At 38.6% G+C, this 26851-nt stretch overlaps 1 protein-coding gene across 6 annotated transcripts in view; it reads right to left on the reverse strand.

Annotated features, from left to right (window-relative positions):
• The window catches only part of LOC100470313, a 94846-nt gene that overhangs the window by 63161 nt on the left and 4834 nt on the right, over window positions 1-26851 (reverse strand). The window contains exon 2 of one of the 6 annotated variants that reach the window (XR_004623943.1): window positions 15357-18924. The exons of the other annotated variants lie outside the window; for them this stretch is intronic. The gene's annotated coding sequence lies outside the window, so the exon portion shown is untranslated. Of the gene's footprint in view, window positions 1-15356; window positions 18925-26851 lie in introns of those variants that run through there. 6 annotated transcript variants of the gene reach the window in all.

Consider the following 26851-nt stretch of genomic DNA (forward strand, 5'->3'; position numbering starts at 1 on the left):
CAATAGTGATACTCATGACCCCTGCCCTTTCCCCAAGCAGCAACCCTTGCAGCAACAGCGCCTGCCACCCAGAAGGCACAAGCGGTGACTGTACATACACCAGTGACACCTCCGCCAGAGGGCGTGGAGGGTAGGAAATGCAGGCTCCCAAATACAGAGCTAGAGGGCAGATTGCGGACGAAAACCCAAAATCTTGTGCTATAGTGCCACCTGCTAGCAAACAGAAGAAAGGCCTCTAACTGCTAACCTGCTGAACTGCTAGAATCAAAGTAAACAAAGCTTTACCTAAGTAAAAACGGTGCTCACTATTTCAAATGCACTGGCAGAGGCACCTCTACCTCAACCAACACCATGAGAAATCACAGTAATATTGTACCACAAAAAGAAAATGAAAATTATCCAGCAACCAAACTCAAAGTCACAGAATATTGGGATCTGATATAGTACTAAAAATAGCTTTTATGAAGAAATTGAATGAGCTACACGAAAACCCAGAAAGGCAGTTCAGTGAACTCAGAAATAAATTAATGAACAGGAGTACCTTACCAAAGAGATTGAAATTCCAAAGAACCAAACACTAAAGAGTACACTTATAATGATGAGCACTGAGTAATGTATAGAATTGTTGAATCACTATATTGTACACCTGTAACTAATATAACACTGTATGTTAACTGATAATGGGAAACAAAGGCAGAAGGAACATTCCTCCAGGAAACTCCCCATCTTAATGTTTGTTCCTGCTTTGCCAGAGGGAAAAACAACCTTAACTTGACAATACCTAGTCCTTCAATATGTTGTGAGTCTTCTTTAGCATATGATAAAGTCCTTTTGGAAACTTCGTTTTGTCTTTACCTCTCCCAACTCCAAAGTGAATAATAAGGTACTCTTCACAACCCTGTGCAGTTTCTCTTTCTGCCCACAGGTCCTGTCCCTGTGCTTTAATAAAACCAACTTTTTGCACCAAAGACCTCTCAAGAGTTCTTTCTTGGTCATCAACTCCGAACCCCACCACTGCAACCACATCATTAACTGCACTGGAATTAAAATAAAAAACAATAATAATAATAATAATAACAATAACAATAATTCTGGAGCTGAATAATTCAATAAATGAGATAAAGAATGCATTCAAAAGTGCAGTAGAGCAAATCAGATGGAAGAGAGAAAAAATGATCTAGAAGATAAGAATCTAGAAATGATTCAGGAGGAAGAAGAGAGAGATTTCAAAGAGGTGAAGAAACCGTATAAGAGCTATTGGACTCCATTAGGAGAGCTATCAGAAAAATAATGGGTATACCTGATGTAGGAAAGATGTTAGGGTTCAAAGCCGATGGCCAAGAAAGAATTCTTGGGACACCTTTGGTGCAAAAAGGTGATTTTATTAAAGCACGGGGACAGGACCCGTGGGCAGAAAGAGCTGCTCCGGAGTCAAGAGGAATGGCCTATTATATACTTTCAAGTTGGGAAGGGGTTAGGGATAGCGTTAAGTGTCTAAGGAATTTTGGAAGCAAGTTTTCCAGGACCTTGAGGGTGCTAGCTATTGTTGAGAAAAGGTCATTTATTACTGCTATAAAACCTTAGGCATGAGACCCTTCAGATGTGTATTGGTGAGCTGTATGCTTGGAGGATGATTGCCAACACATATCTTGGGGGTTTCTAAAGGAATTTTTATATGTTAATGAGGCTTACAGGAAGGAGGGGGAAGGGGGTTTCAGGCTAGGATTGCCTTTTGCCCTTAGCAAAGGGTCAATGTTGAGGCAGTTGAGTCCCTAGCGGAATGTCACTCTGCCTGTTTCAAGGACTTGTCAGTGGGCATTAAGTAGTAAGGAAATTTAATAATTTTTCTTCTGCTTTTGTTTCCCACATCATACCTACCAGAAGAAGAGAAGTAGAAGGGGGCTATCCTTTTGGGAAACATCCTAAAATATGTGTGGAACTACAAAAAACTACAAATAGCCACAGCAATTCTAACAAAAAAAAAAGAACGGCAGGGGTGGGGAGAAGCTAAGATGGGGACTGAGTAGGAGGACCCTCGGCTCCTCTCCTCCCTCTAATACAAATAGATAACTATCAAATCATTCTAAATACCCCAGAAATCAACTAGAAGACTGACAGAAACTCCACAACCAAAGGAAGAGAAGAAGTCACATCAAAGACATTAAGAAGTGCAGAGCCTTGGTTTGGGGGAGAAATGGATCCCCGGTGCTGTGGAGGAGAGAGAGCCAAGGTCACAGAGAAAGGGGAGAGAGACAGAGACACAGAAAGAGGGGCACACAGTGGAATGCACAGAAGAACATTTCCCCAGAGCCATTGGCTGGGAAAACTCGAAGAGCTGCTTTTCATGAGTTCTTGCAACTACCAGGGCTTAAACACTGGAGTTTTAAAGGTCAGTTGGCTTTCCTGGGATAGAGCCCTAAGAGTGCTATCCTGTTCCTGGAGGGAAGGCAGGCACACAATGTGCGCAGACAGCCTGGAAACAAAGATCTAAAGAATGCCTGGGGCACACAAAGGGAAGATTTCTGCTGCTGTTGGAGTGCCTCCCTGAGAGTCAACTTTCACAAGAGATGCCTCTCTGGTGACAAAAGAGCCAGGAGGCACAATTTCCCTCCCCCACCACTCAGCATAAACACAGAGCCACCTGCTGAAAATAGCACAGCATGACACTGGCTGCTGAACTTGGCTTACACCAAGCCCAGCCCCCTGCTTTCTGGCAAGTCTGCCTTTTTCAGACAAGCCTGCCTAAGGCTCAGCAGAGCAGGCCCCTCCCCCAGAAATCCAGCACAGGCCCTTGGCCACACCACATCCCTAAAGCCTATAGTTTTAAAAAGTCAGCGGGTGTGGCTGGGTTAAAGCCCTGAGGTCCCTGAGCTGTTCCTAGAGAAAAGGCAGGCAAACAACCCAGAGGCAGGCAGTGTGGAAACAGCTATTTGCAAAACACCTGGGACACACAGAGGGGAGATTATTCACTCTCTCAGAGTGCTTCCCTGAGGAGCAACAATCAGGGAGATGCCTCTCCAGGGACAAAGGAGCCAGCTGGTGCCATTTGCCTCCCCCTATCACTCTAGCAAAAACACAGAGTTCCCAGCTGTAAGCAGTGCAGTGCCAATGCTGGCTGCCTAGCCTGTTTACAAGTCCCACACCCCTGAGGTCTGGTGAAACTGCCCCTCTAAGTCAAGCTCTGGACAGTCCTAGAGCCACAGGCCCTTCCCCACAAGGCAAGCCAAACCCTGCCCCATGCCAGGTCTCCCAACCAGAGTTCTGAAGGGCTTCAGTTGTAGTGGAAGTAGTATCACATCTCATTTAACAAGCAGACCAAAGCAACTTATCTAACACTCATCAAATTCTGCCCAAGCACTGGGCACTTCAGGCAAGGAAATCCTCTGCAGACACCAGGCTTGAAGGATAGGGCAGCCAAAACACAACAGCAGAGTGAACTCAGCACACACCAGACCTTTCCTTAATTAAGTGCCAAACCCTGGGCACTATATGGCCTGTTCTTCATGAAGCCATCACTGTAGGAGCAGGAAACATAACGAGCTTTTCTAACACAGAGAAGGCTGAGAATTAGACAAAAGGCAAAGACAGGAATTCATTCCAAATGAAAGAACAAGATAAGGACACAGCCAGATATCTAAGTGAAACAGATATAAATAATATGCCTGATAGAGAATTTAAAACAATCATAAGGATACTCACTGGGCTTGAAAAAAAGAGTGGAAGACATCAGGGAGACCATTATCACAGAGATAAAAGAGTTAAAAAAACAGAAATGAAAAATGCAGTAACTGAGATTGGAAACAGGCTTGATGCATGAATAAAGACTGAAAGAAACAGAGGAATGAATAAGTGATACAGAACATAAAATAATGGAAAATGAGGAAGCTGAACAACAGAATTATGGAACATGCCATGAATAGACTTTGAGGAAACTCAAAATTTATTTGAGGAAATCCTAGCTGAAAACTTCCCCAATCTGGGGAAGGAAACAGACATCCAGGTCCAAGAAGCATGGAGAACTCCCATCAAAATCAACAAAAGCAGGTCAAGACCAAGACATATTGTAATTAAATTTGCAAAACATAGTGATAAAGAAAAAAATTTTAAAGCAGCAAGACAAAAGAAGTCCTTAATTTACAAGGAAAGACCCAGATCTCTCAACAGAAACTTGGCAAGACAGAAGAGAATGGCAAGGTATATTGAACATGCTGAAATGGGAAAAATCTGCAGCCAAGAATACTCTATCCAGCAAGGTTATCATTCAGAATAGAGAGAGAGAGTTTACCATAGAAACAAAAACTAAAGTAGTTCATGACACTAAACCAGTCCTGCAAGAAACATCAAAGGGGACTTTGAGTGGAAAGACCAAAAGTGACAAAGACAAGAAAGGATCATAGAAAATCTCCAGAAAACAACCACAAAATGAGTAACAAAATGGCAATAAATACATATCCATCAATAATTACTCTGAATGTAAATTAACTAAATGCTCCCATCAAAAGACATAGGGTATCTGAATGGATTTTAAAAAAACAAAAAACAAAAAAACACCTCATCTATACGCTGCCTACAAGAGACTCATTTTAGACCTAAAGACACCTGCCGATTGAAAGTGAGAGGATGGAGAAACATTTATCATGCAAAAGGACATCAAAAGAAAGCTGGTGTCACCATACTTAAATGAGACAAACTAGACTTTAAAACAAAGACTGTAACAAGAGGTGAAAAAGGGCACTATATCATAATTAAAGGGACTATCCAAAAAGAAGATCAAACAATTGTAAAGATTTATGCACCAAACATGGGAGCACACAAATATATAAATTAATAGCATAAAAGAACTCATTGATAATAATACAATAATAATAGGTGCCTTTAACACCCCACTTACATCAATGGACAGATCATCTAAGCAGAAAATCAACAAGGAACAATGGCTTTGAATGACACACTGGGCCAGTTGGACATAACAGGTATATTCAGAGTATTTCATCCTAAAACAACAGAATACGCATTCTTTTTCAGTTCACATGGAACATTCTCCAGATCACATATTAGGTCACAAATCAGACCTCAGGAAATACAAACAGAATGAGATCGTACCATGCATCTTTTCTAACTACAACGCCATGAAACTTGAAGTCGATCCCAAGAAAAAATTTGGAAAGACCTCAAATACATGGAGGTTAAATAACATGCTACTAAACAATGAAACGGTCAACCAGGAAATCAAAGAAGAAATCTTAAAAATATGTGGAAACAAACGAAAATGAAAACACAACTGTCCAAAACCTTTGGAGTGTAGCAGGGGCGGTTTTAAGAGGGAGGTTAATGGCAATATAGGCCTACCTCAAGAAGCAAGAAAAATCTCAAATAAATAATCTAACCTTAACACCTAAAGGAGCTAGAGAAAGAATAAACAAAGCCTAAAGCCAGCATAAGGAGGGAAATAATAAAGACAATAACAGAAATAAATAATATAGAGACAAAAACAAATAAACAAACAAACATAGATCAATGGAACCAGGAGATGGTTCTTTGAAAAAATATCAATAAAATTGATTAACCTCTACCCAGACTTATCAAGAAAAAAAGAGAAAGGACCTAAATAAATAAAATCACGAAAGAGAGAGGAGAAATAACAATGAATATCACAGAAATACAATTATAAAAGAATATATGAGAAACTATATGCCAACAAATTGCACAACCTAGAAGAAATGGGTAAATTACTAGAAATATATAAACTACCAAAACTGAAACAGAAAGACATACAAAGCTTGAACAGACTGATAACCAGCAAAGAAATTGAATCCATAGTAAAAAATCTCCCAACAAACACCAAAGCCCAGGGCCAGATGGTCTCACAGGTGAATTTTACCAAACATTTAAAGAAGAATTAATACATATACTTCTCAAACTATTCCAAAAAAGAAACAAAAAGAAAAGGAAGGAAAACTTGCAACTTCATTCTGAGGTTAGCATTACCCTGATAGCAAAACCAGATAAAGACTCCACTAAGAAAAGAGAACTGCAGGCCAATATCCCTGATGAACATGAATGTCAAAATTCTCAATAAAATACTACTGAAAAAATAAAATACTAACCACCAAATCCAACAGTACATTAAAAGAGTCATCCACCACAATCAAGTGGGAATTATTCCTGGGCTGCAATGGTGGTTCAATTTTCGCAAATCAACTGATGTGATACACCACATTAGTAAAAGGAAGAATAAGAAACATGATCCTATCAGTAGATGCAGAAAAAGCATTTCACAAAGTATAACAACCATTCTTGATAAAAACCCTCAACAAATAGGGTTAGAGGGAACATACCTCAACAAAATTAAGGCCATATATGAAAACCCCACAGCTATTATCATCCCTGGGCAGGGGGTGGTGTTACTGAGAACGTTTCCTCTACAGTCAGGAGCATGACAGGGATGTCTACTCTCACTATTGTTACTTAGCATAGTACTGGAAGTCTTAGCCTCAGCAATCAGACAACAAAAAGATAAAAGGCACCGAATTGACAAGGAAGAGGTAAAATTTTCACTATTTGCAGGGACATGATACTCAATATAGAAATTCTGAAAGACTCCACCAAAAATTTGCTAGAACTGTTACGTAAATTCAGTAAAATCACAGGATACAAAAATCAATGTACATAAATCTGCTGCATTTCTATACACAAATAATGAAGCAGCAGAAAGAGAAATCAAGGACCCAAACCCATTTACAATTACACCAAAAACCATAAGAGTCCTAGGAATAAACTTAACCAAAGAGGTGAAAGAAGTGTACTCTGAAAACTATAAAACACTGATGAAGGAAATTGAGGATGACAAGAAGAAATGGTAAAACATTCTGTGCTCATGGATAGGAAGAACAAACACTGCTAAAATGTCTATACTACCCAAAGCAATCTACACATTTAAAGCAATCCCAATCAAAATACGACCAGCGTTTTTCACAGAGCTAGAGCAAACAGTCCTAAAATTTTATGGAACCACAAAAGTCCTGGCATAGCCAAAGCAAATTTGAGGGGAAAAAAAAGCAGGAGACATCAGAGTTCCAGAGTTCACATTATATTACAAAGCTGTAGTCATCGAAACAGCATGGTACTGGCACAAAAACAGACACATAGATCAATGGAACAGAATAGAAAACCCGGAAATGAACCCACAGCTATATGGTCAATTAATCTTCAACAAAGCAGGAAAGAATACCCAATGGAAAAAAGAGTCTCTTTAACGAATAGTATTGAGAAAACTGAACAGCAACATGTAAAAGAATGAAACTAGACCATTTTTTTACACCATATGCAAAAATAAATTCAAAATGGATGAAAGATAAATGTGAGACAGGAAACCATTAAAATCCTAGAAGAGAACACAAGCAGTAACCTCTTCGACATAGGCCATCGCAACTTCTTTCTAGATATGTCTCCTGAGGCAATGGAAACAAAGGCAAAAATAAACTATTGGGACTTCATCAAAATAAAAAACTTCTGCACAGTGAAGCAATCAACAAAACTAAAAGGCAGCCTACAGAATGGGAGAAGATATTTAATAAAGGTTTAATGTCCAAAATACATAAGAAACTTACAAAATTCAACTCCCCAAAACCAAATAATCCAATTAAACAGAAGACATGAATAGACATTTTTCCAAAAAGGACATACAGATGGCCAACAGATATATGAAAAAATGCTCAACATCACTCATCATCAGGGAAATACAAGCCAAAACTCAGTAAGATATCACCTCACACCTTTCAGCATGCCTAAGTTAACAACACAAGAAACAACAGGTGTTGGCAAGGATGTAGAGAAAGGGAAACCCTCTCTCACTGTTGGTGGGAATGCAAACTGGTGCAGCCAATCTGGAAAACAGTATGGAGGTTCCTCAAGAAGTTAAAAATTGGACTACCTTATGATCCAGCAATATTGTACTACTAAGTATTTACCCAAAGAATACAAAAATACTAAATTGAAGGAATACATGCATCTGGATGTTTATAGCAGCATTATCTACAAGAGCCAAATTATGAAAAAAGCCCAAATGTCTATCAACTGATGAATGGATAAAGAAGATGTATATATCTAGTCATAAAAAAGAATGATATCTTGCCATTGGCAATGATGTGGATGGAGTGAGAAAGTATTATGCTAAGGGAAATAAGTCAGTCAGAGAAAGACAGATACCATATGATTTCATTCATGTGTGGTTTAAGAAACAACACAAATGCTCATTGGGGGAAAAAAGAGAGAGAGGCAAGCTGAGAAACAGACTCTTAACTATAGAGAACAAACTGATGGTTGCCAGAGGGGAGGTGGGTGTGGGTAAGGGCTGGATGGGTGATGGGATTAAGGAGTACGCATGTAGTGGTGAGCACCAGTATGGTATGTAAGTGTTGAATCACTAACTTGTACCCCTGAAACTAATATTACAGTGTATGTTAACTATCTGGAATTTAAATAAAAATTTTCTAAAAAAGAAAAAAAGAACAAAGCTGGAGTTACCATAATTCCTGATATCAAGCTATTCTACAAAGCCAGAGTAATAGTATGATACCAGCACAAAACTAGACACAAAGAAACAACGGAACAGAATAGAGAGACCAGAACTAAATGCCAGCATATCCAGTCACTTAATATTCAGCAAGAAAGCTAAGAACCCAATGGAAAAAGGATAGTCTCTTCAACAAATAGAGCTGTGAAAATTGGAGAAACACATGCAGAGCAATGAAAGTGAAACTCCTTCTCACACCACTTACAAAAATTAACTCAAAATGGATTAAAGACTTAAATGTAAGACCTAACACCATAACCCTCCTAGAAGAAAATATAGGAAAGAAGCTCACTGATAATAGTTTGGGCAATGATATTTTGGGATATGATGCCACAAACACAAACAACAAAAGCAAAAATCAACAAATGGGACTACATCAAACTCAAAAACTTCTGCATACCAAATGAAGCAGTTAAAAAATGAAACAACAGCCTACCAAATGGGAGAAAAAAATTGCAAATCATATACTGGATAAAGGATTAATATCCAAATTATATAAACCAACTTAATAAAAAATAAATAACCTGATTTAAAAATTGAACTAGAGGGTATTAGCTAGGGAAGTAAGTCAGAGAAAGACAAATACCATATGATTTCACTCATATGTGGAATTTAATAAACAAAACAGATGAACATAGGGGAGGGGAAGGAAAAATAAGATGAAAACAGAGAGGGAGGCAAACCATAAGAGACCATAAAGGGGTCTGCTTCCCCTCTCCCTCCACCCCACCCCCTGTTCGTCCTCTCTTTCTCTCTCTCAGATGATTAAATAAAATCTCAAACAAACAAACAATAAATGGCATAAGAACTAAATAGACATTTTTCCAAAGAGGACATCAAAATGGTCAATAGGCACATGAAAATGTGCTCAACATCACTAATCATCAATGGAAATCAAAACCACAATAAAATATCAATTCACACCTGTTAGATGGCTATCATCACAAACACAAGAAACAAAAGGCACTGGTGACGATATGGTGAAAAGGCAACAGTTATACGATGTTGATGGGAATGTAAATTGGTTCGCCTACTAATGTTCCTCAAAAAATTTTAAAATAGATCTTCCATATGATCCAGCAATTCCATTTCTGGGTATACACCAAAGGAAATGAAAATGAGATTTAGACAAGATATCTGCACACCCATGTTTATCACAGCATTGTTCACATTAGCCAAGATATGGAAACAACCCAAATGCCTATCATGGGTTACTAGATTTAAAAGATGTGGTATATATACATTATAGAATATTATTCAGCCATGAGAAGGAGGATATTCTGTCGTTTGTCCCAGCAGGGATGGACCTTGAGCACCTATGCTAGGAGATATAAGTCAAAGACAAGTAGTGTATGATATCACTTACATGTGGAAACAAAAAAAGTCAAACCTGTAAAAAAAAAAAAGAAAGAAAAGAAAAGAAAAGAAAAAAGGAAAAGAAAAAAGGAAAAGAAAAGAAAAGAAAAAAAGAAAAGTAAAGTAAAATGGTAGTTACCTGGGAATGGGAGGTGGGGGCATAAGATTGATGCAATACGTGCCCTCCTTAATACCCAACACCGGGTTATTGTGTGTAAAGCCTAATTCATTTTGAGTTATTTTTAAATGCAAAGTATGAGGTATGTATTGTTCATTTTTTAAGTATGGGTGTCCAAGTGTTCTAGCACAATTTGTGAACAACAACGAAAAAAAAAATCCTATCTGTCCTCAATTTAATTGCCTTTGTGAATCATCAGTTGTGCAAGTCTGTTTCTAGGCTCACTATTCTGTTCTACCCATCTATATGTCCATTTTTCAGCCACACTGTTTGATTACTGTAGCTTTATAAGTCTTGAAATTTGGTAATATGAGTTCTCTGACTTATTTCTTTTTTGGGATTTAAAAGATGTGGTATATATACATTATAGAATATTATTCAGCCATGAGAAGGAGGATATTCTGTCGTTTGTCCCAGCAGGGATGGACCTTGAGCACCTATGCTAGGAGATATAAGTCAAAGACAAGTAGTGTATGATATCACTTACATGTGGAAACAAAAAAAGTCAAACCTGTAAAAAAAAAAAGAAAGAAAAGAAAAGAAAAAAGGAAAAGAAAAAAGGAAAAGAAAAGAAAAGAAAAAAAGAAAAGTAAAGTAAAATGGTAGTTACCTGGGAATGGGAGGTGGGGGCATAAGATTGATGCAATACGTGCCCTCCTTAATACCCAACACCGGGTTATTGTGTGTAAAACCTAATTCATTTTGAGTTATTTTTAAATGCAAAGTATGAGGTATGTATTGTTCATTTTTTAAGTATGGGTGTCCAAGTGTTCTAGCACAATTTGTGAACAACAACGAAAAAAAAAATCCTATCTGTCCTCAATTTAATTGCCTTTGTGAATCATCAGTTGTGCAAGTCTGTTTCTAGGCTCACTATTCTGTTCTACCCATCTATATGTCCATTTTTCAGCCACACTGTTTGATTACTGTAGCTTTATAAGTCTTGAAATTTGGTAATATGAGTTCTCTGACTTATTTCTTTTTTGGGATTTTTTTTTTTTTTTTGGCTATCCTGTTTGGCTTTGGTCTTTGCCTTTCTATACTTTCTATACTTTCTAAATAAATTTATAAGTCACGCAGTCAATTTCTACATTGAATTGCATTGAAACTATAGACCAACTTAGAGAAAATTATAATCTTAACTAATGATCCATGAATAAAGCATATTAATTCATTTATTTAGGTATTTCTCTATATTTTTTTAGTATATACACCTTTTATATCTTTTATTATTTATCCTTAAGTATTTCATATTTTTGGTACTCTTGTAAATGATATTGCTTTTCAATTTCTTATTGTTTATTGCGATTATCTAGAAACACAATTGGTTTTTGTATATTATTCTTCTATATTCTTCTAAAACTCACTCAGTTCCAGTAACTATTTTGTAGATTCCATTAGATATTCTACATAGATCATGTTTTCTGTGAACATAGTTTTACTTCTTCTTTTCCAATCTGGATATCTTTTCTTTTTCTTGTCTAATTGCACTAATTTGAATTTCCAATGGAATGTTGGAGATAAATTGTAAAAATGGACATCCATATATTGTCCCTGATCTTAGATGTAAAGTATTTAGTCTTTTACCATCAAGTATGATATTAGTTAAAATTTTTTTGTAAATGACCTGTATCAGATTGAGGAAGTTCCCTTCTATTTGTAGTTTGCTGAGAGGTTTTATCATGAGTAGATGTTGGATGTTATCAAGTGGTTTTCTGAACATGAGATAATTTTTAAAAGATTATTAATATGGTGAATTACATTGATTTTTTTAAAAGATTATTTATTTATTTATTTGACAGAGATAGACAGCCAGCGAGAGAGGGAACACAAGCAGGGGGAGTGGGAGAGGAAGAAGCAGGCTCCCAGTGGAGGAGCCCGATGTGGGACTCGATCCCGAAACACTGGGTTCATGTCCCGAGCCGAAGGCAGATGCCTAGTGACTGCGCTACCCAGGCGCCCCTGGTTGATTGATTTTTAATCCTAAATCAACCCTGCATTCCTGGGACAAGGCCCACATCATTGCTATGCATTATCCTTCTAATATTTTATTGGATTTGATTTGCTAAAATTGTGTTTTGAATTTTGCATCTATGTTAATGGAAGATATTGGTCTGAGTTTTCTTGTAAAGTATGAATGATAGCTTCATAAAATGAGTTACAGAGTAGTCTTTCCTCTTTAATGCTTTTGGAAAAGTTGTGCATAGCTGATGTTATTTCTTCCTCAGATGTTTGATAGAATTCACTGATGAAGCCATCTGTGCCTAGAGTTTACTGTGTGGGATTTTAATTTCTTTATGGCTATTCAGCTTATCTATGTCCTCTTGAGTGAGTTTTAACAGTGTTTTTCTTGATTAATTGTGGTAAAAAAAAACACACATAACAAAAAATTCACCATATTATCTATTATGACATGTATAGCTCTAGACTGTTAAGTATATTCACACTGTTATGCAGCAGATCTCTAGAACTTTTTCATCTCACAAAACTAAAAATCTATGCCCGTTGAACAACAACTCATTTCTTCCCACTTTCCCCTGGAAATCACCACCCCATTTCCTGTTTCTATCAGTTTGACTACTTTAACTTCTTCATGTAAGTGGAATCATATAGTATTTGTCTTTTTATGACTGGTTTATTTCATTTAGCATAGTGTGATCAAGGTTCCTCCACATGGTAGAATGTGACAGGATTGCCTTTCTTTTTTAGACTTTATACAAGGTATGCATAGATTGTATGTATATACCACATTTTTTTATCCATTCATCCAAAGATAGATATTTGGTTTGCTTCCACCTCTTAGCTAATTGTGAATAATGCTGCAATGAACATAGTATGCAAATATCTCTTCAAGATCCTGATTTCAATTCTTTCCTATATGTACGCAGCAGTGGGATTGCTAGATCACACAGCAATTCTATTTTTAAGTTTTCTGAGGAAATGCCACAATATTTCCCATAGCAGCTGCACCATTTTACATCCCAACAATGCACAACAGTTTCAATGTCTCTACATCCTTTTTTTTTTTTTACTGCCCCCACAATGGGTGTGAGGTGAGGCAATAGCTCATTGTGGTTTTGATTTACATTTCTCTAATTGTTAAAATGTTAAGTATCTTTTCATGTTCTTTTTGGTCATTTGTTTATCTTCTTTGGTGAAGCATCTATTCAAGTCTTTTGTCCATTTTTCAAATGGGGTATTTGGTTTGTTGTTGTTGAGTTGTAGTTCTTTATATGTTCTGAATATTAACCCCTTCTCAGATAGATGATTTGCAAATATTTTCTCCCATTCCATATGTTGCCTTTTCACTCTGTTGATTATTTCAAGTGCAGAATTTTTAAATTTTGATGTAGTCTCATCTATGTTTGCTTTTATTGCCTGTGGTTTTTGTGTCATATCTAAGAGTTCATTGCCAAATCCAATGTCATGAAACTATTCCCCTAAGTTTTCTTCCAAGAGTTTTATAGTATTAGGTCTTAGGTTTAAGTCCTTAATGCATTTTGAATTAATATTTATATATGATGTAAGCTAAGGATCTAATTTCATTATTTTGCATGTGGTTGTCCAGTTTTCCCAACATCATCTGTTGAAGAGAGTGTCCTTTCTCCATTGGGTGGTGTTGGTAACCTTGTCAAAAATCATCTGACCATATTCATGAGGCTTTAACTCTGGGCTTTCTATTCTATTCCATGGGTCTATATCTCTCTTTATGTTAATACTACATTGTCTTGATGACTACAGCTTTGTTATGTCTTGAAATCATGAAGTATGAAGACTCCTATTTTGTTCGTTTTAAAAATGGTTTTGGCTATTAAGAGTCCCTTGAGTTTCCATATGAAACTCAGGATGGATTTCTCTAGTTCCACAAAAAGTGTCATTGGGAATCTGATAGGGATGCAGTGAATCTGTAGATCACTTCAGGTAGTATCGACATCTTAACAATAGTAAATCTTCCAACCCAGTAAACAACAAATACTTCTCTTTGTGTCTATTTCAAAATGTTTTGTAATTTTCAGTGTACAGATCTTTCACCTCCTTGGCTTATTCCAAAATATTTTATTCTTTTTGATATTATTGTGAAGGTTTTTTTTTTAATTTCCTTTTTGGATTTTTCATGGTTAGTATACAGAAACACAACTGATTTTTGAGGGGTTTGTATCCTGAAATTTTGCTGAATTGGTTCATTAATTCTAAGAGTTTATTTGTGGATTCCTTAGGCTTTTCTACATACAACATCATGCCATCTGCAGAGATCATTTTACCTTTTCCTTTCCAATTTGGATGCCTTTTTTTTTTCTTGTCTAATAGTTCTGGCTAGGAACTCCAGGACCATGTTGAACAGAGGTGGCAAGAGTGAGCATCTTTGCCTGTTCCTGATTGTAGAAGAAAAGTTTTCACTCTTTCACCACTGTATATGATGTTTTGCATACATGGTCTTTATTATATTTAAAAAGTGTCTGTCTATTCCTAGTTTCAGTGTTTTTATCATGAAATGTTTGAATTTTGTCAAATATTTTTCCTGCACAACTGAGATACTGTAGTTTTTGTCCTTCACTAAGTTAATGTGGTGTATTTACATTGATTGATTTTTATATGTAGGACCATGCTTACATTCTAGGAATAAATTCCACTTGGTCATGGTGCATAATCCTTTAAATGTGCTACTGAATTCAGTTTGCTAGAATTTTGTTGAAGGTTTTGCATTAATACTCATCCTGGATATTGGTCTATAGTTCCCTTTTCTTGTAGTGTCTTTTTGCCTAGCTTTGGTATCAGGGTGATGCTGGCCTCATAAAGTAATTTTTGCAGTGTTCCTTACTCTTCAGTTTTTGGTAAGATTTTAGAAAGTAGTATTAATTCTTCTTTAAATGTTTGGTAAGATTCTCCAGTGAAGTCATCTAGTCCTAGGCTTTTCTTTGTTGGGTTTTGATTCAATCTCCTTACTAACTATAGATCTGTTCAGATTTTATTTCTTCATGAATCAATCTTTGTATGTTATGTTTCTAGAAATTTATCCATTTCTTCAAGTTACCCAATTTGTTGGCATATAATTGTTCATAGTATTCAAATATTTTTTATTTCTATGGCATCAGCTTTAAGGTCCCCCCCCCTTCATTTCTGATTTTACTTGAGCCTTACCTCTTTTTTCTTAATCTAGATAAGGGTTTGTCAATTTTGTTGTACTACTCAAAAAACTCTTAGTTTTGTTAATTCTATTGTCTTTCTATTCTTTATCTCTACTTTATTCTTTCTTTCCTTCTGCCAACTTTGGGTTGTTTATTCTTTTTTCTAATTTCTTGAAGTGTAAAGTTGGGTAGATGATTTGAGATCTTTCTCCTTTTTTTAATGTTGCTTTTACCATTATAGTCTTATACCAGTGTTCTTTCTGTACTGCTTTCACTTCATCCATAAGTTTTGGTGTGTTGTGTTTTCATTTTCATTTGTCTCAAGATATTTTCTCATTTCCCTTGTTATTTCTTCTTTGACCCATTGGTTGTTTAAAAGTGTGTTGTGCTGGGGGGGGGGTGGTGTGCAATGTGCAATAAACTCTCTTACCTACTTTGATGCAATTCTTCTTGGCTTTGCACTTGCCTGGGGTTCTGCCACCTCTTAACCAGTTTCTAAAGTTCTCAGAAAGGCTATTTGGTTCCTATATTGTTATCCCCATTGAAGAAAAGGAACCTGGGTCTTCTCATTTCACCAACTTGCTCAGGTCTACTATACTAGTGGTTTGTCATTTATAAATTTGTCTATTCCATCTAAATGATTTATTGACATGTTGTTGATCTCAGAGAACAAGGTGTTTCATTCATTTTCTGTTTTTCTGTTTTCTATTTCAATGATTTCTGTTTTGATCTCTAAACTTTATGATATCATTGAGCAATCCCACTCTGATATATATATATATAATCTCCAAGAGACATGAAAACATCTGTCCATACAAAAACTTATACATGAATGTTCAGAGCAGCATTACTTATAGTAACCAAAAAGTGGAAACAAAGATAAGTGTGTAGTATATCCACAAAATGGAATACTATTCGGCAACAAAATAAATGAAGTATTGATGCGTGCTACAACATGAACCCTGAAAATATCATGCTAAGTGAAAGAAGCCATTCACAAAGGCCACAGCATATTGTAGGATTCCATTAATATGAAGTGTTCAGAATAAGAAAAATCTATAAGAACAGACAGCAGGTTAGTGGTTTCCTAGAGCTGTGGAGATGTAGGGATTTTGGAATGATAGCTATAGGTTTTCTTTTTGGGGTAATGAAAACACTGTAAAATTGTGATAGATGCACAACTCTGTGAATTTGTTGAAAGTCATTGCCTTGTAAACTTTAAAAGGGTGAATTTTATGGTATGTGAATTACATCTCGACAGTTTTTATGTCTTTTTTTAAATCATGCCCCCCTTAAAAAAAAAACTATGAAAAGTCAAACTTCACCATACTCTAGCTTGCCAGTTTCATGGATTCTAGTGGAAGACCCCAAACTCCTGGACCATAGAAAAGGGACTTTATTACTCATGATACAATAGACAACATGAGCTTCTTGTTCATGGTTCCCCATATGCCCTACATCACAAAGGAGTGACACGGAAGTGGGGTCAGGGGGATAGGTCACAATGGGTTTGTGTCACAGCTGTGGATCTCCAAGCCTAGAAAATCCCCAAGCTTTCTATAGCAGCTGCGAGCAAACCTGCCCAAATTTTGTCCTGGAAAGACATTCTCTATTATCCTAGAAACGAAACAAATCTGCTCTCTGCCCTAGAGGAAGACACTCTGCCGAGGCTGCTTGTCAAACAAACCTCAAAAGGAGTGTCCAAATCAAAAGACAAGATCCCCCAAGAGACCTGTCTCCCACACCTGGAACTCTCTTCCACCTGAGGGCAATTTTAGATTCTATAACAAAAATACAAATGTAACTCTGGACTCATTTTTCTCAGTTCAACTTCTTGGGGGAAACGAAGGCTGAGTTTGAGTTCTCTATACCAGTCCTGATGTCCTCCATCCTCACAAATAAATAAGGTGCATGTTTACAGTTGAGAACTCACGTTATAACAAATGACCCAGGGAGAGAAATCAGACCACAGTTTGACTATTTCTTTGACAAGAAAAACTCCGTTTTTCTATTGCTTCCCATGCCATTTTCACATTCACGGAGTAATGTAAAGGGCAGGAAACCATTCCTGAAGCCTCTGTGTGCTGGGATGGGTGGTGATGACCAAATTTTGTTCTCCGTATACACTAAGATGTGACTTCCAAGTAAAGCCTCACCTACACGGCCTGCACAGATATTCTCCCCTGGGCACATCCTATATCTGACAAAGGCTTGCTGCCATCTAAAGCCTTTTCAACATTCCCTAGACACAAACACTTTTCCCCTGAGTGTCTCTTCTGATGTGTGATGAGATCTGACTTCAGGCCAAAGCCTTGCCCACACTTCTTACACACAAAAGGCTTCTCTGCTGAGTGTGTCTGCTGGTGTCCACTTAAGGGCTGTTACAGCTAAAACTTTTCATACATTCCCTGAACACAAAGAGCCACTGCTCTTCCCCTGGTGTGTTTTCTGCTTTCTGAAGAGAGCTCCCTTAAAGCTGAAGCCCCCACACCCTGCACACAAAGTGTTTCTCTCCCAAGTGTGTCCACAGGTGTCTGACCAGGGCTGACTTACAGCTGAAGCTGCACCCACACTCCAGGCACGTAAGGCACAGCCCAGCCACTCCAGGCACGTAAGGCACAGACACCAGCCCATGCACTGGTGTCTGAGGAGACTGGACTTCAGTCAGAAGCCCTGTCCATACTCCCTGCACACTAAGGATGTCTTCTTTGAGTGTATTCTATGGTGTTTCACAAGGATTGACGTGTCTAAAGCCATGCCCACAATCCCTACACACATATGGCTTCTCCCCTAAGTGTGTCCTCTGATGTGCAATGACGGTTGATTTCTTAGTAAAAACCGCCTACACTCACTGAATAGAAAACACTTCTTCCCTGGGTGTGAACTCTGATGTCTGTGAAGATTTGACTTCCAACTGAAGCCTCACCCATGTTCCTGGCACACGAAGGGCTGTTTACCCAGGTGCATCCTCTGGGGTCTCTGGAGGGATGACTTACTGCCAAAGCCTGCGCATAAGTCCTCTCCTCTCAGTGTGACCCATATGAGGGAGGTCTGACTGCTGGCTAAGGTATCTCACACTCTGCCCAACTGACTGCTCCACATCCCGAAAGTCTACACCCTTCATAGGTGTCTGCTTCCTGGGGGCTTGCCCTCTTTAACAGGCTGGGCTCTATGCCTGCCACTCTGTTGCTAGTTCCTCCCTTAATGTGTAGAGGCTGTCCTAGCAGTGGGCTGCAAAGCACCCCTAGGACCCCCTTTTACTTGTCCTCCATAACTAGGACTTGGTATCTTCTTTCTCACGTGCTTCTGCTCTGTTGCTCCAGCAGCTTTGTGCAGAAAGTTGTTGTTCTTGTGTCTTGTGGCAAAGATCCCTTGGTTGAAGGTGATTTTTCTGCACCCCAAACTGTGATGGTCCTAGGGGGATGGCTGTGCAGAAGATGTTGGCTGAGGAAGGGTTGGTTGCAGAAGGCCAGGGGGCAGTCGACACAGAAATTGATTTCTGGCTTTGGTTCCACTCAGGAGAAAGCAGTTTTGGGAGGCCTGGTGACTCAGTTGGTTAAGCATCTGCCTTTGGCTTAGGTCATGATCCCAGGGTCCTGGGATCGAGCCCCACATTGGGCTCTCTGCTCAGGGAGCTTGCTTCTCCCACTCCTTCTACCTGCTGCTCCCCCTACTTGTGCTCTCTCTCTCTGTCAAATAAACAAATAAAATTTTAATTAAAAAAAATAGAAAGCAGTTTTTGTCAGAGTAGTCATAGGTGGGGCAACCCAGGCCACCCCTCTTAAGATGAGACTTGCCCCCCCCAAGAAACATGTGACAGCTTTCAAACAAAAGCTTTGTGTCCCACCAATATACCCTCTACAGGAACTATTTTTCATTCCTCTTTTACCCATAACTAAAATCCAGAAAATCCATACCAGTAGAGTTTCTATGTGTTATCCAGACAAGAATCCTTTCAAGCAAGCAGTAGAGGCCATTCTGTAAATGGCTGCAAGTCAGTTGGCCTTTTTGCCCTGCTACACTTATCTGTGATATAAATATCTGACACAACTGTTTTCTCCTACTGAAGATAACAAACTATAGGTAGAAATGCTCACAGGGAACTTCCCTATAAGAAAGGCAACTGACTGGCATACTGGTTGCTTGGTCTGGAGGCACCCCTCCCCTCATATGAATGAGGCAGGACAGGAGAGTTGTTCAAGAAATGTGTGCACTAAATCTGAATTAAAGTCTCCGGGCTCAAACAGTATATGAGGACCCCTGGGGACAGGTGGACCCTCAGAAGACAGACATGGTCCAGGGCTTGTTTACTGAAAGGATTTTGACTCCTGATGCCCACAGAAATTCTAATATTTACAAATCAAAAAGAAAAATCCAGAATTCCAGATCCAACCTCATCATCATGTGTGCCCAATTAATATTAGATTAATAGGTTGTTTTTTTTTTAAGTTTTTATTTAAATTCTAGTTAACATACAGTGTGATATTAGTTTCAGGTGTGCAATATAGTGATTTCAACACTTATGTAGAACACCCAGTGCTCATCACAAGTACACTCCTTAATCCTCATCGCCTATTTCACCCATCCTCCCACATATTCCCCTCCGGTAATCATCAGTGTGTTCTCCATAGTTAAAAGTCTGTTTCTTGATTTGTCTCTCTCTTTTTCCCCTATGATCATTTGTATGGTTTCTTGAATTCCACATTAAGTGAGATCATATGGAATTTGTTCTTCTCTGACTGACTTATTTGGGTGAATAGTTGTTTTGTTTTTTTTTTTTTTAAGATAATTAAAAACTCCTGAATGTGTCCTGAGAATGAGCAACAGATGAATGGATGGTAGGGTCACTGAGCAACTGAACCAGGCCTTCCTCACAGAAACAAAATAACATAGGGAGACTGAGGATCACTAACGTTTCAGAAGGATGGAATTAAAGAGGTGGACAGGAAGTGTCAATCAAGGGAATACTAGAGGGAAGTTCATACAGATAGGATTATTGCAAAAACACACATGCCCAGGGGGAGCCTGGGCAGCGCAGTCGTTAAGCGTCTGCCTTCGGCTCAGGGCGTGATCCCGGCATTCCGGGATCAAGTCCCACATCGGGCTCCTCTGCTGGGAGCCTGCTTCTTCCTCTCCCACTTCCCTGCTGTGTTCCCTCTCTCGCTGGCTGTCTCTCTGTCACATAAATAAATAAAAAAATAAAAAAATCTTTAAAAAAAAAAGACACCACACACATGCCCAGAAAAGATAAGAGTCACAAATGTTGGCAACGGTGTGGTGAAAAGAGAGCTAATCTACACTTCTGGTGGGATTGCTAATTGGAACAGCCACTATGGAAAACAGTACGGAGGTTTCTCAAAAAAAGGAAAAAATAGAACTACCACATGATCCAGAAATATCACATCTGGGTATATATCTAAAGGAAATGAGATCACTATCAAAGAGATATCTGCACTACCATGTTCACTGCAGCACTAGTTACAATAGCCGAGACACGAAAACCATGTAAGTGTCCACTGACAGATGAATGGATAAATAAAATGTGGCATAAATACAATGGAAACTATCCAGCCAGAGAAAAGGGAAATCCTGCCATTGGTGACAATATGCATGGACCTTGAGGACATTGTGCTGAGTGAAATAAGTCAGACAGAAAGACAACATACTGTATTATCTCACTTATACGTAGAATCTTTAAAAAGGCAAACTGATAGATAGAAAATAGAATGGTGGTTGCCAGGAGCTGGCAGTTGGAAGGAATGGGGAAATGTTAATCAAAGGGTACATCTTCATCAGTTATAAGATGAGTAAGTTCTGGGGGCGCCTGGGTGGCTCAGTCATTAAGCATCTGCCTTTGGCTCAGGGTGTGATCCCAGCGTTGTGGGATCGAGCCCCACGTCAGGCTCCTCTGCTGGGAGCCTGCTTCTTCCTCTCCCACTCCCCCTGCTTGTGTTCCCTCTCTCGCTGGCTGTCTCTCTCTCTCTCTGTCAAACAAATAAACTCTTTAAAAAAAATGAGTAAGTTCTGGGGATCTAATGTACATCATGGTGAGTACAGATAAAAGTACTGGCTTATATACTTGAAAGTCTCTAAGAGAGTAAATCTTAAATGCTCTCAGCACACAAAAAACCCACAAAACTACGAGGTCATGGATGTGTTAACTAACCTTATTGTGGTAATCATTTTCATTATATATGTGCATCAAATCATCATGTTGTACACCTTAAACTTGCACAATGCTATATATCAATTATATCTCAATAAAGCTGGGGGGAAAACCCCATAGACTCAAAAATAAAATAGTAGAATTCTGGATTCCAAAAATATATATACCGTAGCCAAAAGAAATATCTTAAAATGATAATTATGCATATGAACAATAATACATATGAACCAAGAGTGGGTAAAAATGCAGTGAGAGTTAATAGTTAAAATAAATATAGGTGGGGGAGCTAAGATGGCAGCAGAGTAGGAGGACCCTAGGCTCTCCAGTCCCATGAACACAATTGGATAACTATCAAATCATTCTGAATATCCCAGAAATCCACCAGAAGACTGACAGAACAAGCTCCACAACTAGAGGGAGAGAAGAAGCCACATGGAGGAAGGTAGGAAGTAAAGAGATGCAGTTTGGGGAAAAGAGGAGGGGCTGAATTTCCTGAGTCCTTACAACCAATAGGGCTTGAAGACTGGAGTTTTAAAGGTCAGAGGGCTTGGCTAGGGTATAGACCTGAGGGTGCTACCTTACTCCTAGAGAAAAGGCAAGCAAACAACCCTAGGGCAGACAGCATGGTCTGAGGAACACCTGGGGCACAGAGAGGGAAGATTATTTGCTCTTCTTGGAGCAGTCCCTGAGGGGCAGAGTTCAGGGAAGTACCTCTCCAGAGACAAAGAAGACAGCCAGTGCCATTTCCCTCCTGCACCCCTCAGCATATACACAGAGCCAGCTGCAGAGAGCAGCTCAACCCCAACACAGGCTGCCTAACCTACTTACACTAAGTCCCACAGCCCTGCACTCTGGGCATAACAACCCTTCTCTGTCAAGCTTGCCTCAGTCCCAGCAAGGCAGAACCCTCCCCCAAAAGATGAGTGCAGGCTCCTGCCCACACCACGTCCCTAAAGCCTGGAGTTTTAAAGGTCAGCAGTCTTGACAGGGATAGAGCCCCAAAGGGCACTGTGCTTCTCCTGGAGAGAAGGCAGGCAAACAATGAGGAGGTGGACAGTGTGGAAAAAGAAATCTGAAAAACTCCTGGGACATGGGTGGGGGGGAGCACAGAGCGGGGCGGGGAATATTCTCTCTTCTCAGAGTGCTTCCCTGAGAGGCAGCATCCACAGAGGCACCACTCTGGGGACAAAGGAGCTGGCTGATGCAGATAATCCCCCCCACGACCACCACCAGCATAAACACAGAGCTGTCTGCAGCAAGCAGCATAGCACCAACACTGACTGACTAACCTGCTTACACTGAATCCCATACCCCTCCACTCTGGCAGTATCAAATTTCTCAGTCAAACTTGCCTCAGTCCCAGTGCAATGGTGGGCCCCTTCCCTAGAAGACCAGCAGAAATCCCTGTCCACACCATATCTCCCAACCAGAGAGTTCTGCAGGGCTGCAGTTCTAGTGGAATAGTATCAGGTCTCATTTAACGAGCACACCTAGTTAGACTCACCATGGCCCAGACCAGACACCACCCTCTGCACAGAAGAAGAGCCTCTGCAAACAACTGACTTGAGGGATACAGCAACCAAAATACAACAGCAGAGTACACACAGCACACACCAGACACACTCCCTGAAATGCCAGGCCCTGGACACTATGTGATTTCTTCATAAAGCCATTAGTCTCAGGAGCAAGAAACATAACGGGATTTTCTAACACACAGAAGAAGGCAGAGACTTAGACAAAATGCCAAGATGGAGGAATTCATCCCAAATAAAAGAACAAGATAAGGTTGTGGCCAGAGATCTAAACAAAGCAGATATAAGTAACATCTCTGATGGAGAACTTTCCAATCATAAGGATATTCGCTGGGCTTGAGAAAAGAATGGAAGACAACAGGGAGACCCTTACCACAGAGATAAAAGAGTTAAAAAAAAGAATCAGTCAGAAATGAAAACTACAATAACTGAGATTGGAAACAGATTTGATGCAATGAACACAAAGCTAGAAAGAGCAGAGAAATGAGTAAGTGATATAGAGGACAAAATAATGGAAAATAAGGAAGCTGAACAAAAGAGAGAAAGAAGAATTATGGAACATATCAATAGACTTAAACAAAACTCGGTGACTCCATCAACATAATAACATTCAGATTATAGGAATCCCAGAAGAAGAAGAGAGAGAAAAGGGGGCAGAAAATTTATTTAAGGAAATCAGAGCTGAAAATTTCCCTCATGTTGGGAAGGAAATAGACATCCAGATCCAGGAGCCACAGAAAACTCCCATCAAAACCAACAAAAGCAGGTCAACACCAATACAAATTGTAATTAAATTTGCAAAACATAGCGATAAAGAAAAAATTTTTAAAGCAGCAAGAGAAAAGAAGTCCTTAATTTACAAGGGAAGACCCATAAGCCTAGCTGAAGATTTCTCAAGAGAAATGTGTCAAGCCAGAAGGGAGTGGCATGATATATTCAACATGCTGAATGGGAAAAATTTGCAGCCAAGAATACTCTACCCAGCAAGGCTGTCATTCAGAAAAGAAAGAGAGATAAAGAATTTCCCTGACAAAAAGGAAAGGAGTTCATGACCACTAAACCACCCTGCAAGAAATCTTAAAGGGCACTCTTTGAGTGGAAAGGAAAGACCACAAGTGACAAAGACAAGAAAGGAACAGAGAAAAGCTACAGAAAATAAGTAATAAAGTGACACTAAATACATATCGATCAATAATTACTCTGAACATAAATGGACTAAATGTTCCAATCAAAAGACATAGGGTATCAGAATATATTAAAAAAAAAAAACAAGATCCATCTATATGTTGCCTACAAGAGATTCATTTTAGACCTAAAGACACCTGCATACTGAAATTGAGGGGACGGAGAAACATTAATCATCAAATGGAAGTCAAAAGAAAGCTGGAGTAGCAATACTTATATCAGAAAAACCAGATTTTAAACCAAAGAATGTAACATGAGATGAAGAAGGGCACTATATCATAATATGGGGGACTATCCAACAAGAAGATCTAACAATTGTAAATATTTATGCACCAAACATGGGAGTACCCAAATATATAAGAATTAATAACAAACACAAAGGAACTCATTGATAATAATACAATAATAGTAGGGAACTTTAACATACCACTTATGCCAATGGACAGATCATCTAAGCAGAAAACCAACAAGGAAACAATGGCTTTGAATGACACATGGCGCCAGATGGACTTAACGATATATTCAGAACATTTCATCTTGAAGCAGAAGAATACACATTCTTTTCCAGTGCACGTGGGACATTCTCCAAAGTAGATCACATACTAGGTCACAAATCAGCCCTTAACAAGTACAAAAAAATTGAGATCTTACCATGCATCTTTTCCAACCACATCAGTTTGAAACTTGAAGTCAACCACAAGAAAAAATTTGGGAAGACCACAAATACATGGAGGTTAACCAACATGCTACTAAACAATGAATGGGTAAACCAGCAAATCAAGGGAGAAATAAAAAAGTAAATGGAAACAAATGAAAATGAAAATGCAATGGTTCAAAACCTTTAGGATGAAGGAAAAGCAGTCTGAAGAGGGAAGTATATAGCAATACAGACCTACCTTAAGAAGCAAGAGAAATTTCAAACAACAGCCTAATCTTACACCTAAAGGAGCTAGAAAAAGAACAACAAACAAAGCCTAAAGCCAGCAGATGAAGGAAACTAATAAAAATTTGAGCAGAAATAAATGATATAGAAACAAAAAAAACAGAAGAGTAATGAAACCAGGAGCCCTTTGAAAAAAATTAATAAAATTAATAAAAACCTTGCAAGACTTATCAAAAAGAAAAGAGAAAGGACCCATATAAATAAAATGATGAATGAAAGAGGAGAGATCACAGCCAACACCACAGAAATACAAATATGAATAATTATAAGAGAATATTATGAAATGTATATGCCAACAAATTGGACAACCTGGAAGAAATGGATAAATTCCAAAAACATATAAACCACCAAAACTGAACAGGAAGAAACAGAAAACACAAATAGACTGATAACCAGCAAAGAAATTGAATCAGAAATAAAAAATCTGGGGTGCCTGGGTGGCTCAGTCAGTTAAGCATCTGCCTTTGGCTCAGGTCATGATCCCAGGGTGCTGGGATCGAGCCCCACATTGGGCTCTCTGCTCAGAGGGAAGTCTGCTTCTCCCTCTGCTTCTGCCTGATCCCCTGCTCGTGCTCTCTCTCTCCCTCTCTCTCAAATAAATAAATAAAATCTTAAAAAAAAAGAAATAAAATATCTCCAGAACCAGATGGCTTCACAGGTGAATTCTATAAACATTTAAAGAAGAGATAATACCTATTCTTCTCAAACTCTTCCAAAAATAGAAAAGTAAGGAAAACTTCCAAATTTATTCTATGAGGCCAGCATTACCTTGATATCATAACCAGATGAAGATTCCACTAAAAAAGAGAACTACAGGCCAATATCCCTGATGAATATGGACGCAAAAATTCTCAATAAAATATTACCAAACCAAATCCAACAGTACATTAAAGGAATCATTACCAAAATCAAGTGGGATTTATTCCTGCGCTACAAGAGTGTTTCACAAATCAATCAACATGACACACCACATTAATAAAAGAAAGTATGATAACCCTATGATCCTCTCAATAGATACAGAAAAATCATTTGACAAAGTACAACATCCATTCGTGATAAAAACCTACAACAAAGTAGGGTTAGGGAGAATATACCTTAACAAAATAAAGGCCATGTATGAAAACCCCACAGCTAATACCATCCTCAATGGGGAAAAACTGAGAACTTTTCTTCTCTGGTCAGGAACAAGACAGGGATGTCCACTCTAACCACTTTTATTTAAAATAGTATTGGGGGGCGCCTGGGTGGCTCAGTCGTTAAGCGTCTGCATTCGGCTCAGGGCGTGATCCCAGCGTTCTGGGATCAAGCCCCGCATCAGGCTCCTCTGCTGGGAGCCTGCTTCTTCCTCTCCCATTCCCCCTGCTTGTGTTCCCTCTCTCACTGACTGTCTCTCTCTGTCAAATAAATAAATAAAATCTTTAAAAAAAATAAATAAAATAAAATAGTATTGGAAGTCTTAGCCACAGCAATCAGACAACAAAAGGAAATAAAGGCATCCAATCAGCAAGGAAGAAATAAAACTTTCACTATTTGCAGAGGACATAATACTCTATATAGAAAACCTGAAAGACTCCACCAAAAAATTGCTAGCACTGATATACAAATTCAGTAAAGCCACAGGATATAAAATCAACATACAGAAATCTGTTGCATTTCTATACACCAATAATGAAGCAGCAGAAAGAGAAATTTAAGAATCAATACCATTTACCATCACCAGGCTCTTGGATTTGGAAGAACAAACATTGTTTAAATGTCTATACTACCCAAAGCAATCTTCACATTTAATG

Source organism: Ailuropoda melanoleuca, chromosome 3 (assembly GCF_002007445.2).
Source record: "Ailuropoda melanoleuca isolate Jingjing chromosome 3, ASM200744v2, whole genome shotgun sequence".
Taxonomy (NCBI): domain Eukaryota; kingdom Metazoa; phylum Chordata; class Mammalia; order Carnivora; family Ursidae; genus Ailuropoda; species Ailuropoda melanoleuca.